The sequence below is a fragment of the Monodon monoceros genome, unplaced genomic scaffold (assembly GCF_005190385.1).
Source record: "Monodon monoceros isolate NGI ecotype Baffin Bay Population unplaced genomic scaffold, NGI_Narwhal_1 Super_Scaffold_21, whole genome shotgun sequence".
Classification (NCBI taxonomy): domain Eukaryota; kingdom Metazoa; phylum Chordata; class Mammalia; order Artiodactyla; family Monodontidae; genus Monodon; species Monodon monoceros.
The window spans coordinates 75,446,983-75,460,320 of NW_021703778.1; the positions used below are offsets into that span (position 1 = coordinate 75,446,983).

The window sequence follows — 13,338 nt, forward strand, 5'->3', positions numbered from 1 at the left end:
ATTTAGCACTACTTGTACAGTTGTGCTTTATCTGCCACTGTTAGGGCTTGTATCAGCTGCCAAGAGGTAAGATTTGTTGTTCAACTTCGAATGTAGAATCCCAGATGGTGGACTGACGGATGCCTAGCACATAGTTAATTCTGCTTGTCAGTATCATGGGTCTTTGCTGAATGGTGACATTAATGCAGTTTGGCTTCCTCAGACATAGGGGCCCACCCTGTTCCTTATCTCTGCTCCATTCTTTTGCACCAATGGTAGATGTTGTTACAAACTTGGTATCATACATGGAATGATTTTTTGCACTGCAGTAACAAAACCAAGTTTATTAAATTCCAAGACATCACTATTGAGAAATATTGTAGCTCTACAATTTGGTGCATGTTGCATATACATATATAACTTGAGTAATATTTTTAAAAATCTTCTTTAAATTCTTTTTATTTTTTATTATACCAAATGTTTATATAATTTCAATGTGAAAAAAGCTTACATACATTTGTTAAGGTCTCATTGTAATCTGTGAGATGGATCACAAAGAAAGAGGTGAATGTTATAAGCCATACTCCCCCAAAAATTCACTCCATGCATTTTGATTCCCACAGTGTACTTTTTGTGTAAATTTGTATCTTCAAGATGGTTTCTCAGATGTAATCATAAGCCCGTCTATCAAGGGAGTTTACATCAGCAGATTGGGCAAGCACATCACAAGGAAGTTATTTCCAAATCTAAAGCCCAGGATGGGCTGGGTCAGGCCCTAGGCACCTGCTTTCCGTTACCATCATCACAGACTTCCTGGGTATCTCACAATATTCAATGTGAAAATAAAAAACACCCTAAGTCTTAAAACAAAATATAGGCTCTTAGAAGTATGCTTTGGGCTTCCCTGGTGGCGCAGTGGTTGGGAGTCCGCCTGCCGATGCAGGGGACGCGGGTTCGTGCCCCGGTCCGGGAGGATCCCACGTGCCGCGGAGCGGCTGGGCCCATGAGCCATGGCCACTGGGCCTGCGCGTCCAGAGCCTGTGCTCCGCAACGGGAGAGGCCGCAGTGGTGAGAGGCCCGCGTACCGCAAAAACAAAAAAAGCAACAACAAAAAAAGAAGTATGCTTTTAGCTTTTTTTAAAAATAAGACATTTTGGGGGTGTGGGGGGGGAATTTGAGACATAAGTAAGTTAACACTTACTTTGGCAAGATAGCAATGAAAACCTGAAAAGCATAAGCTATGTGTCCAAATGCAAAAGTCATCAAAGAACCATAGTTTATCGGGGAAAAAGCCACACTGAACAAAAGATACAGTATGTCTAAATATTTTGAAATTGTAATTTGAATCAAGAGTAAATGCTGAAAAATTATGCTCAGTGTTTGCTAGAGATTAAGTGTACCTTTTCCTGCTTCCCCCAAATAAAATCGTAGAGCTTACTATTTAATCACTCCCCAGAGTTTCAGTTTTCTCTCAGTATAAAGCAAGAGCTACATACACATAATAAAATGCTTATATGTTAATGTAATAATTCCCCTGGCTCATCCAACGTGCAAGTGCACATAACTTCAAAGACTACAATTTGGGGCAAGTATAGAAGAAATGAAAAAAACACAATTCACATTTCAAAACCTGTTCTTAAAATTTTATTTATAGGACACTCCGGTCATTTTAACTTCTCAGTAAGGTAAAGGTATTGCACTGTCATTTGATTATCAGTCCACCTTGGCATGGGAAGAATGTACATTACCACATGCCAATCTGAGGAACTAGAAATAAGACTTGAAAGTACTACATTTCTTAATGACTGCGTAAGGTATTTATAAGTAAGTTTATGTTCACATTCTGCTGAGACCTCTTTATAGTCTCAGCACCTGCCAATATCTAACAGGCTCCAGTAATCCTATCAGGTTAAATAATGATGCAGCATTTTTTAAAGGAGCCAATTATTTCAGCCTACTTAAGTCATTCAGAGCCAAAAATCTGAAGAACGAGCAAAATGAAATCTTTACTTTTATAACTATATAAATGTGATCCAAATGTGTCCACCACTAATCTTTCAAAAAGAGACATGCTGTAAATAAGCACACCGCATCTGCTCACTGATATGTGTATGGATTCCCTAGATGTCTCTTTGGGTTTAAATACAGACCACTCACAGCAATACATTTTTAGTAGAAAGCGTAGCATGATGTTAAGCCACTTTAGCTTTTGCACGTACATGTTGCACTTCTGGCTGATGATGCAGAAAGATTCTCAGCATTAAACTGTTAAGCTGGGCTGCACCCACCCCTTTAAATGGCATCAATATCAATGTCATCGTCCTTGTTGTCAGACTTTACAGCTTCAACTTTCAGTACACTGGCAGTCTTTGAATACATCACCTCGATATTCTCATCTTCATCTTCACCAGCACAAGATTCTTCCTCTGCTTCCTTCAACCATTTTATAAAAGGTTCCGCTTTGACACGAATCTCTTTGGCAAGTTCTTTTGAGACATATTTCTTAGAGGCCTTTTCTGACCAGCTAATGATGACTTTTTCCTCCAAAAGGTCTACATAATACATCTCCTTCAAGATATGTGGAATCTTGGAGATGAGCTGAGCTTGGTGCATTGCTACCACACACTCCAAACAATGAAGAAGGTACCGTTGAGCTTTTTTGTTGTTGTGACAAAATCGTAAGAAATGGTGCCTGTATTTCTTAATTTGTTCTCTAATCTTCTTATTAAAAAGAACTAAAAGAAAAGAGCTTCAGTCAAAATAAGAGGGCCCATGGCTTTTACATTCAGTCTTTCTGCTTCAGCTACAATTTGTCAGATGGGTCAATACTACCGTCTTCTTTCTTTTTCTTAACAAAATCAAACAGGATATTGACACGCTCTTCAACAGTCCTTTCCAAATCATCACTGAGGGTTAAAACTTTTGCGTGGTCACTGATTTCATCCATTCTTCCCCTTTGAGCTTCCTCTGTTGTATCCTCCCCCCAGTCATCATCTTCCTCTTCTTCCACAGCATGTGGAGGAGGACAGATTTCATTGGGTGGTGGTGGAGGTGGTGTCTCACTGCTGGACACGGAGCCATTTTCCTTGTCTTTGCCCTTTCTAGTTTTCTTTTCCTTTTCTTTCTTTCCTGAACCATTGTCACTATTCTCAGGTGGCATTTTGAGAATGAACATGCAGAGTTTATGATGTGTGTCAAGCATGCCTTGATAGCCCCAGGCTTTACAAGAATTACCTATTGTTTGCTTCTTTGGATTGACATGCACATCCATTTCGGGATTCTCACACTCAGGACAGAGAACAAATTTTTTAATGAATCCATCCAACGTGCCTTGCAGCTTATTCGCCTCATGAGATCCACTGGCAATGTAACGGTCATTCTTAACATCAAACTGGGTCTGTGCTCTCAGTTCACAACCTAAATGTTTGGTGGGATACGTTGGACGCTGATTAAGCGCTTTGGCTATGTCAACCATGTTGACTATAACTGTCTTGATTCCATTTCCTTTGCCCTCAACTTTGGCAATCAGACGAGGCATCTTCTAGCGATAGAACTGGTCTGACATGCTGCGGTTGACGTTGACAGACATTTTGGCTCTAGTGGCTTTATCAATAAGATGAAGAGATCTTTGATTGCAGCTTTTTGGTATCCCCTGTCTGGAGAAGAAGGGATGACATAAACGACTGCAAGAGTTCTCGGTCTCTGACATGAAAAATTTTCCACCACTGAGGCTGTAAGCTTCTTGCTTGTATGCTGTGTTTCCCCAATACGGTACCAATGGCTGTGCAACAGATCATTTTCATCAAATAAAGACATAAACCCAACGTTGCTCTCCCGGGACTGGGATGAAGTGAGACACGCGCAAACCCGAGTCCGAGGAGCGCAACGGAGGCAGCACAGCGAGCAGCGGCCGGGCCAGGCGCCACCAAGCAGTGAGGACAGGCTGTCCCTGCGACGTCTGGGGTCCACACCCTTCACTGCCCGGGGACTGGTGACCTCTGGAATGTTCTCGCTGTCTGGAATATGGTTGTTTTCTTACTCCAGTTTCCCTAGAAAGGAAAACCTGAAAGCAAGCTTGCATGCTGATGCTTTATTAGGAAGAAGAATAACCCCAGGGCAGTAAGAGTGAGGGCAGGAGAAAAGAATGTAAAGAAGGAAGCTGTACTAGGTTGAATAGGGTCCCCCAAAACTCATGTCCATCTAGAACCTCCAAATGTGACATCATTTGGAAATGGGATCTTAATTAGGTAAGATGAGGTCACACTGGACCACTTAGGGTGGTCCTTACATCCAATGGCTGGTATTCTTATAAGAAGAGAGATAAGGAGATACACAGACACGCATGGGAGAAGGCATGTGAAGAGGGAGGCAGAAATCAGTGTGATGTGTCTACAAGCCATGGAAAGTCAAGTATTGCCAGCAACCACCAGAAGTTTGAAGAGACAAAGAGGGACTCTTTCCTAGAAACAGCAGGGGGAGCCTGGCCTTACGGACACTTTGATTTCAGACTTCTGACCTCCAGAACTGTGAGAGCATAAAGTTCTGTTGCTTTAGGCCACCCTGTTTGTGGTCCATAATTATGGCAGCCCTTTCACACCCATAGGACTGAACTGATGATGGATCAGGGCCAACCACAGTCACCTGGGAGAGGAGTGCTCGAAATCACTGCTGAGCAGGGCACGTCTTGGTCCAGCACTGTATGCTCAGAGCAGTGGTCCTCGGTCCTGGGTGCACCAGAGTCACCTGGAGAGTCTGCAGAAAATGCATGAGTTCTGGTCTCACCCCCAGGGATTCAAATTCAATATGTCTGGGGCAGGTCCTGGTCCTCAGACAGGTCCCTCCATGCTTGCAAGGTGGCTACTACAGCTCCAAGTGGTGAGAGGTGTTCTGTACAGTTCTTGGGGTCTCGGAACACTCTGGGCCATGTCCAGACGCAGGAAGCAAGAAGTCCCTTCTCGGCACAGTTTTTTACGAGCAAGGGATCCATTCCCAGAAGCCCCCACAGAGCCTCTGCTTTCTGTCTAGAACTGCATCACGGGGCCCCTTCTTGCCCACCACTGGCGGTGGACTTGAACAAAGCTCTCTTTACTCTTTGGGCCAGAGAGGGACCCACACCGCCCCTTAGAGCAGATGCTCCCACTTGGCTCTGCCAGCAAGGAGGGAGCAGAAGGGATGGGTACTGGATAGGCCACTGGTGGGTTGGCCCCTGGCCTCTGTGCTGCAATGTGGGAGAGCGTGCGACTGTCTAAACTCTTTTTTAAAAGATACCTTTATTGAGGTATAATTTACACAAAATAAAATTCACTAATTTTATGTGTTAGGTTTGATGGGCTTTGATAAATGTGTATAGTTGTATAACTGCCACACAGTCATGGTATGGAACATTTCAATTAACCCCAAAAGTTTCCTTGTGCTCTTTTGCAGTCCATCTTCTCTGTTCACCCTTGGCACCTAGCAAAACCACTGATCTGCTTTTTGCCACCATAGTTTTGCCTTTTCTAGAATTTCACATAAATAAAATCATACAAGATGTAGCCCGTTTGTGTCTTGCTTCTTCCACTTAGCATAATACTTTTGAGATTCATCCATATTGTTCATTTCTTTTCATTACTGAATAATATTCTGTTGTGTGGATAAACCTCATTTGCTTATACATTCAATTTTTTGATAGACATTGGGTTGTTTCCATTTTTTGGCTGTTATGAATGATGCTGGTATAAACATTTGTATACAGGCTTTTGTATGAACATATAGTTTCATTTTTCTCTGGTAAATTCCCAAGAGAGGAACTGTTACTGGGTCATATAGTACATCTATGTTTAATTTTATAAGAAACTGCAAAACTGTTTTCCAAAGTTGTATTCCTACAAGCAGTGTGTGAAGGTCCATTTGTTCCATGTACTCACCAACACTTGGCATTGTCAGTCTTTTTAAGTTTAACTATTCTTGTGCATATGTAGTGGTATCTCATGGTGGTTTTAATTCGAATTTTCTTAATGGCTAATGATATTGACCATCTTTTTGTGTGTTTATTTGCCATTTGTGTATCTTATTGAAGTGTCTGTTTATATCTTATAACCCTGTTTAATTGAGTTGTCTGTCTTTTTATATTTGAATTATGAGTTCTTTTTTTTTTGCATTAAAAAAATTTCATTTTATATTGGAGCATAGTTGATTAACAGTGTTGTGTTAGTTTCAGGTGTACAGCAAAGTGATTCAGTTATACATATACATGTATCTGTTCTTTTTCAAATTCTTTTCCCATTTAGTTTATTACAGAATATTGAGCAGCATTCCCTGTGCTATGTAGTAGGTCCCTGTTGGTTATCTATTCTAGATATAGCAGTGTGTACATGTCGATTCCAAATCCCAATCTGTCTCTTCCCCCTCCACCCTTCCCCCCTGGTAACCATAAGTTCATTCCCCAAGTCTGTTTCTGCTTCGTAAACAAGTTCACCTGTATCATTTTTTTTAGATTCCACATACAAGCGGTATCACATGATATTTGTCTTTCTCTGACTTACTTCACTTTAGTGTGATAATCTCCAGGTCCATCCATGTTGCTGCAAATGGCATTATTTCATTCCTTTTAATGGCTAATATTCCACTGTATATATGTATCACATCCTCTTCATCCATTCCTCTGTCAGTGGACGTTTAGGTTGCTTCCATGTCTTGGCTATTGTAAACAATGCTGCAGTGAACATTGAGGTGCATGTATCCTTTCAAACCATGTTTTTCTCCAGATATATGTCCAGGAGTGGGATTGCTGGATCATATGGTAGCTCTATTTTTAGTTTCCCAGGGAACCACCATACTGTTCTCCATAGTGGCTGTACCAGTTTACATTCCCACCGACAGTGTAGGAGGGTTCCCTTTTCTCCACACCCTCTCCAGCATTTATTGTTTGTAAATTTTTTGATGATGGCCATTCTGACTGGTGTGAGGTGATGCCTCATTGTTGTTTTGATTTGCATTTCTAAGAGTTCTTATTCTGATTACAGCTCTTTTATCAGAAATGGGTTCTGCAAATATTCCACTCAGTCTGTGGCTTACCTTTTCATTTTTTAGCACTGTCTTTTGAAGAGCCAAAGCCTAAAATTTTAATGAATTCCGTTTTTTTCTCTTTGTATGCTATTTAAGAAATTTTCATCTACTCTATGATTGTAATGATATTTTTCTGTGTTTTCTCCTGGAAATTGTATAATTTTAGCTCTTACATTTAGCCCTGTGGTTCATTATGAATTTTTAGTAGTATTTAATAACGTTAATGTTTATTATTATTTGGTATAGAATCCCTTCTTGTCTTCTACTAAGGCAGTGTGGTATTGAAAAGATTACTATGTTATGGACATAATCATGGACCTTAGAGAATCTACTTCTGGAACCACTGAATTAATTTTTCATATATAGTGAGGGTTAAGGGTCTGGGTTAATTTTTTTGCACATACATAACAATTTTTCCAGCATCATTTATTGAAAAGACTAACTTTTTGTCATTGAATTACTTTGGCACCTTTGTTAAAAGTCAGTTTGCTGGGCTTCCCTGGTGGGGCAGTGGTTGAGAGTCCGCCTGCCGACACAGGGGACACGGGTTCGTGCCCTGGTCCGGGAGGATCCCACATGCCGCGGAGCGGCTGCGCCCATGAGCCATGGCCACTGGGCCTGCACGTCCGGAGCCTGTGCTCCGCAACGGGAGAGGCCACAGCGGTGAGAGGCCTGCGTACTGCAAAAAAAAAAAAAACAAAAACAGTTTGCTGTGTATGTGTGTGTCTGTTTCTAGACTCACTTTTCTGTTCTGTTGACCTAAATGTCTATTCTTAATCCAGTAACTTACTGTCTTGATTACTTTAGCTTTGCTGTAACTTTTGAAATTGGTAGTGTAATTCCTCCATATTCTTTTTCTAAGTTGTTCTGTCATTTGCATTTTAGAGTCAGCTTTCCTGCAAAAACAAAAAAGAAAAAAAAACCTGCTGGGGTTTTGATTGGGATTCCTTTGAATCTATAAATCATCTTGGGGAGAATTGACATCTTATTAGAGTCTACTGACACATGAACATGTTATAACTCTCCATTTATTTATATCTTTTATTTATTCCATGTATTTATAAACTTTCAGCAGTATTTTGTAGTTCTCACAATAGGTCTTATACGTATTTAGCTAAACTTATCCACAAATACTTTATAGTTATTGTAAATAGAATTTTAGAAATCTCGATACCTAATAATTTATTGCTAAGGTATAGAAATACAATTGACTTCTTTTTCATGTTGACCTCGTGTCCTGTGATCTTGCTGAACTCATTTATTAGTTCTACAGCTTTTTTTAGATGTTTTGTAGTTTTTTCTACGCAGGTGATCTTTCGTCTGTGAATAGACAGTTTCACATTCCTCCTTTCATTCAGTCTGTATACTCTGTCCAGCTCCCTGCTCTTTTTTCCCCAGATTGCACCAGCTAATACATCCTTTAGTGAGAGTCAACATCCTTGCCTTGTTCCTGATCTTGGGGGAAAAGCATTCAGTCTTTTTACCAATAAGTATAGTGTTAGCTGTAGGGTTTTTGTCAATACCCTTTATGAGATTGAGGAAGTTACCTTCTATTCTAGTTTGCTGAGAGTTTTCAGTCATGAATAGGAGTTGAATTTTGTTGAATGCTGTTCCTGCATCTACTGAGATGGTTTTCCCTTTTTTTAGTACTGTTCATGTAATAAACTTTAAAAATATTTAGTTCTTATGAATCAATGTTTATTATACAAATATTTGGCTTTTTAAATTATGTGTATGTGTAAGTGTGATAAAAATACATATTTAAAAAACATTTTGCCCCCTGAATCAAGGAACAGTTCTGTCAGTTTATGCAATGTATTCACAGTATTTTCTGGGTTTCACAAGAACCAACACATAGAAGAGGAAACATATTTAGATTATAGCACATTTCAATTGCAATTTTCTGTTGGTATTACATTTACACACCCTCTCCCTTCATACTAATCTGGGTTGTGATATATTTTTAGAATTTTTCCCATAAAAGGGAGGGACAGGATAGCCATGGAAAGTTTTAGCTACTTCTGTTTTAGTATGAGAATATAATTATTGGCATGGATTAAAGTGTGCTGTATTTGTACTATCAAATTTTGTAGAAGCTGCACAACCAAAAAAAACAAAAGTACAGCGTCATTTCTTTCGGAGAAACTGATTGCTAGGGCCCAGTAACAGCTCCCTCTGTGATGTTTTTGTTGAAATCCGAACAAGCTTTGGACTCTCTGCTTGGACCCGGGCAGCTATTTAAACTTGATTTCCCTTAAACTTCATAATTCTCTGCCACCTCCTGTGAGGTCCATGGGAACTCAATGCTTCAGATTAAACTGGAGCTTGGTGTACAGTAGTACCATAGGTTTCCATTTTGCTTGTTAAATTAGCACCTGCATGGAGGTGAGGACATTAGTGTCGAAAGGCTCCATGCAAAACCACCACTAGGTCATTCTGTTGTTATTTCTTTCAAAGGGTTGGTATAGCCAAAGGGCCTGGAGACCTTGACTCCATCTTCAGTCTACCTTGGCCCAAGTTCATCTGGCTTCCCCTTTCCAGTCTTGGCATTTTGAACAGATTCTCTCTTACCTATGGTAGGCTTTTAATATTTGTTTTTAATTGTGGTAAAACACACATAACATAAAACTTAACATCTTCACCATTTTTAAGTGCACATTTCAGTGGTATTCAGTACATTTACATTGTTGTGCAGCCATCACCACTGTCCGTCTCCAGAATTCATTTCATCTTGAAAAACTGAAACTCTATACTCATTAAACAACAACTCCTTATTCCCCCTCTCCCAGCTCAGCCCCTGGCAACAATCAGTCTACTTTCTGTATCTATGACTGTGACTACTCTATTTACCTTGTGTAAGTAGAATCATACAGTATTTGTCTTTTTGTGTCTGGCTTATTTCACTGACCACAGTGTCTTCAAGATTCATCCGGTTACAGCCTGTGTCAGAGTTTCCTTCCTTTTTAAGGCTGAATAATATTCCATTGCATGTATATACCATGTTTTATTTGTTCTTCTGTCAGTGGACGCTAGGGTTGTTTCTACCTTTTGCCTATTGTGAATAATGCTGCTATGAACATGGGTATATAAACATCCCTTTGAGACCCTGCTTTCAGTTCTTTTGGGTATATACCCAGAAGGGTTTTTGGAATATATGGTAATTCTATTTTTAATTTTTTGAGGAACTACTATGCTTTTTTTCCACAGTGGCTGTCCCATTTTACACTCCCATCAACAGTGCACAAAGATTCCAGTATCTCCACATCCTCACTAATGGTTGTTATTTTCTTGTTTTTTAAATTGAGGTGTAATTGACATATAACATTATTAGTTTCAGGTATACAATGGTTCAATATTTGTGTACATTGCAAAATGATCACCACAATAAACTAGTTAACATCCATCACCTTACATAGTTACAAATTTTTTTTCTTGTGATGAGAACTTTTAAGATCTGTTCTCTTAGCATCTTTCAAATATGCAGTATAGTGCAGGTCTTCCTTAATATGGGATTATGTCTCGATAAACCCATCATAAATTGAAAATACTAAGTCAAAATTCATTTAATACACCTAACCTACTGAATATTATAGCTTAGCCTAGCCTACCTGAAATGTGCTCAGAACATTTACATTAGCCTACAGCTGGGCAAAATCATCTAACACAAAGTGTATTTTATAAAGTGTTGAATATCTCATGTAATTTATTGAATAGTGCACTGAAAATGAAAAACAGAATAGTTTTAAGTGTATTGGTTGTTAATCCTCATGATCCACTCAGTAGCTGGGGGAGCTGCAGCTCACTGCCACTGCCAGGCATGACCAGAGAGTACTTTACAGCATATTGATAGCCCAGGGGAAAAGATCAAAATTCAAAGTATACTTCTACTGAATTTTATCGCTTTTGTACCATCAGAAAGATGAAAAATTGTAAAGTTGAACCATCATAAGTTGGCAACTGTATGTATTATTAACTATGGTCACCATGGTGTACATTACATCCCCATGACTTATTTATTTTATAACTGGAAATTTGTGTCTTTTGACCCCTTTCACCATTTCTCCCAGCCCCCACCCCTACCCTGTCAACTGCTAATCTGGTCTCTATATCTATAAGCTTGTTCTTTTGTTTTTGTTTTTAGATTCCACATGTAAGTAAGATCATACAGTATTTGTCTTTCTCTGTCTAACTTATTTCACGTAGCATGATGCCCTCAAGGTCTGTCCACGTTTGCAAATGACAAGACTTTTTTTTTATGGGCTGAATAATAGTCTATTGCGTATGTATACCACATCTTCTTTATCTGTTCATCCATTGATGGACACCTAGGTTGTTTCCATACCTTGGCTATTGTAAATAATGCTGCAGTGAACATGGGGTGCAAGTGTCTTTTCAAGATAGTGTTTTAATTTTTCAAATAAGTACCCTGTAGAATTTCTGGAGCATATGGTAGTTCTATTTTGAATTTTTTGAGGAACCTCCATGGTGTTTTCCATAGTGGCTGCATCAATTTACATTTCCACCAACAGTGCACAAAGGTTCCCTTTTCTTCACATAGTCGCCAACACATGTTATTTCTTATCTTTTTGATAATAGACATTCTAACATGTGTGAGTTGATGTCTCATTGTGGTTTTGATTTGCATTTCTCTAATGATTAGTGATGTTGAGCATCTTTCCATGTACTGTTGGCCATCTGTATGTCCTCTTGGGAAAAATTTCTATTCAGATCTCTGCTCATTTCTTAATTGGATTGTTTGGGGTTTTTTGCTATTGAATTGCAGGAGTTCTTTATATATTTAGATATTAACCATTATCAGATATATGATTTGCAAATATTTTCTCCCATTCAGTAGGTTGCCTTTTCATTTTGTTGATGGTTTCCTTTGCTGTGAAGAAGCTTTTTAGTTTGTTGATATAGCCCCACTTGTTTATTTTTGCTTTTGTTGCTTTTGCTTTTGGTGTCAGATTCAAAAAATCATCACCAAGATCTGTGTCAAGGAGCTAACTATCTATGTTTTCTTCTTGGAGTTTTATGGTATCAGGTCTTATATTCAAGTCTTTAATCCATTGTAAGTTAATTTTTGTTTGTGGTGTAAGATAGTGGTCCAGTTTCATTCTTTTGCATGTGTCTGTCCAGTTTTCCCAGCACCATTTATTGAAGAGACTGTCCTTCCTGCATTGTATATTCTTGGCTCTTTTGTGGTAAATTAAATGACCATGTATGCCTGGGTTTATTTCTGAGCTTTCTGTTCTGTTCCATTGATCTATGTATCTTTTTTTTATGCCAATACCATACTGTTTAATTACTATAGCTTTGTAATATAGTTTGAAATCAGGGTGCATGGTATCTCTAGCTTTGACCTTTCTCAAGCTTGCTTTGGCTATTCACGGTATTTTGTAGTTCCATTTAAATTTGGGGATTGTTTGTTCTGCTTCAGTGAAAAATGCCATTGGAATTTTGATAGGGATTGCATTGAATCTGTAGATTGCTTTGGGTACTGTGGACATCTTAACACTGTTAATTCTTCTAGTCCATGAGCATGGACTATCTTTCCATTTATTTGTGATTTTTTAAAATTCATTAATGTCTTACAGTTTTCAATGTACATGTCTTTCACCTCTTTGGTTAAATTTATTCCTGGGTGTTTTATTCTTTTTGATGCAATTGTAAATGGGATTGTTTTGTAATTTCTCTTTCTGGTAGTTCGTTATTAGTATATAGAAATGCAACAGATTTTTGTATGCTGATTTTTGTATCCTCCAACTGTATTGAATTCATTTATTAGTCCTAACAGTTTTTTGGTGGAGTCTTGAGGGTTTTCTGTATAATATCATGTCATCTGGAAACAGAGATAATTTTACTTCTTCCTTTCCAATATGGATGCCTTTTTCTTTTTGTTGCCTAGTTGATCTGGCTAGGACTTCCAGTACAGTAAGTCCCCTACATGCAGACCTTCAAGTTGTGAACTTTCAAAGATGCAAACGTGCGTTCCATCAGTGTCAGGTGTGAGTGAAATTGCAGCTTGCCCTCCATCTCCTATTGCTGACGATCCTTCAGCTCTACCATTTCCCACCTCCTCTCCCTCCTCCAGTCAGTAACGCTTCTTGCCTGTCCACTCAATGCCACTGTACTACTGTACTTTTCAAGGTACTGCACTATAAGATTAAAAATGTTGTATTTTTTCTTTGTTTCTTATGTATTATTTGTGTAAAAAGCATTATAAACCTATTACAGTACAGTACTATATAGCTGATTGTGTGTAGGCTAACTTTGTTGGACTTAACAAACAAATTGGACTTATGAATGCAC

The 13,338-nt window shown here is 38.9% G+C and overlaps 1 protein-coding gene and 1 pseudogene across 2 annotated transcripts in view; one reads left to right on the forward strand and one right to left on the reverse strand.

Annotated features, from left to right (window-relative positions):
• REC114 (REC114 meiotic recombination protein) overlaps positions 1 to 13,338 on the forward strand; it is a 97,425-nt gene that overhangs the window by 32,484 nt on the left and 51,603 nt on the right. The window lies entirely within an intron of this gene.
• On the reverse strand, positions 2,210 to 3,568 carry LOC114903985 (annotated as a pseudogene).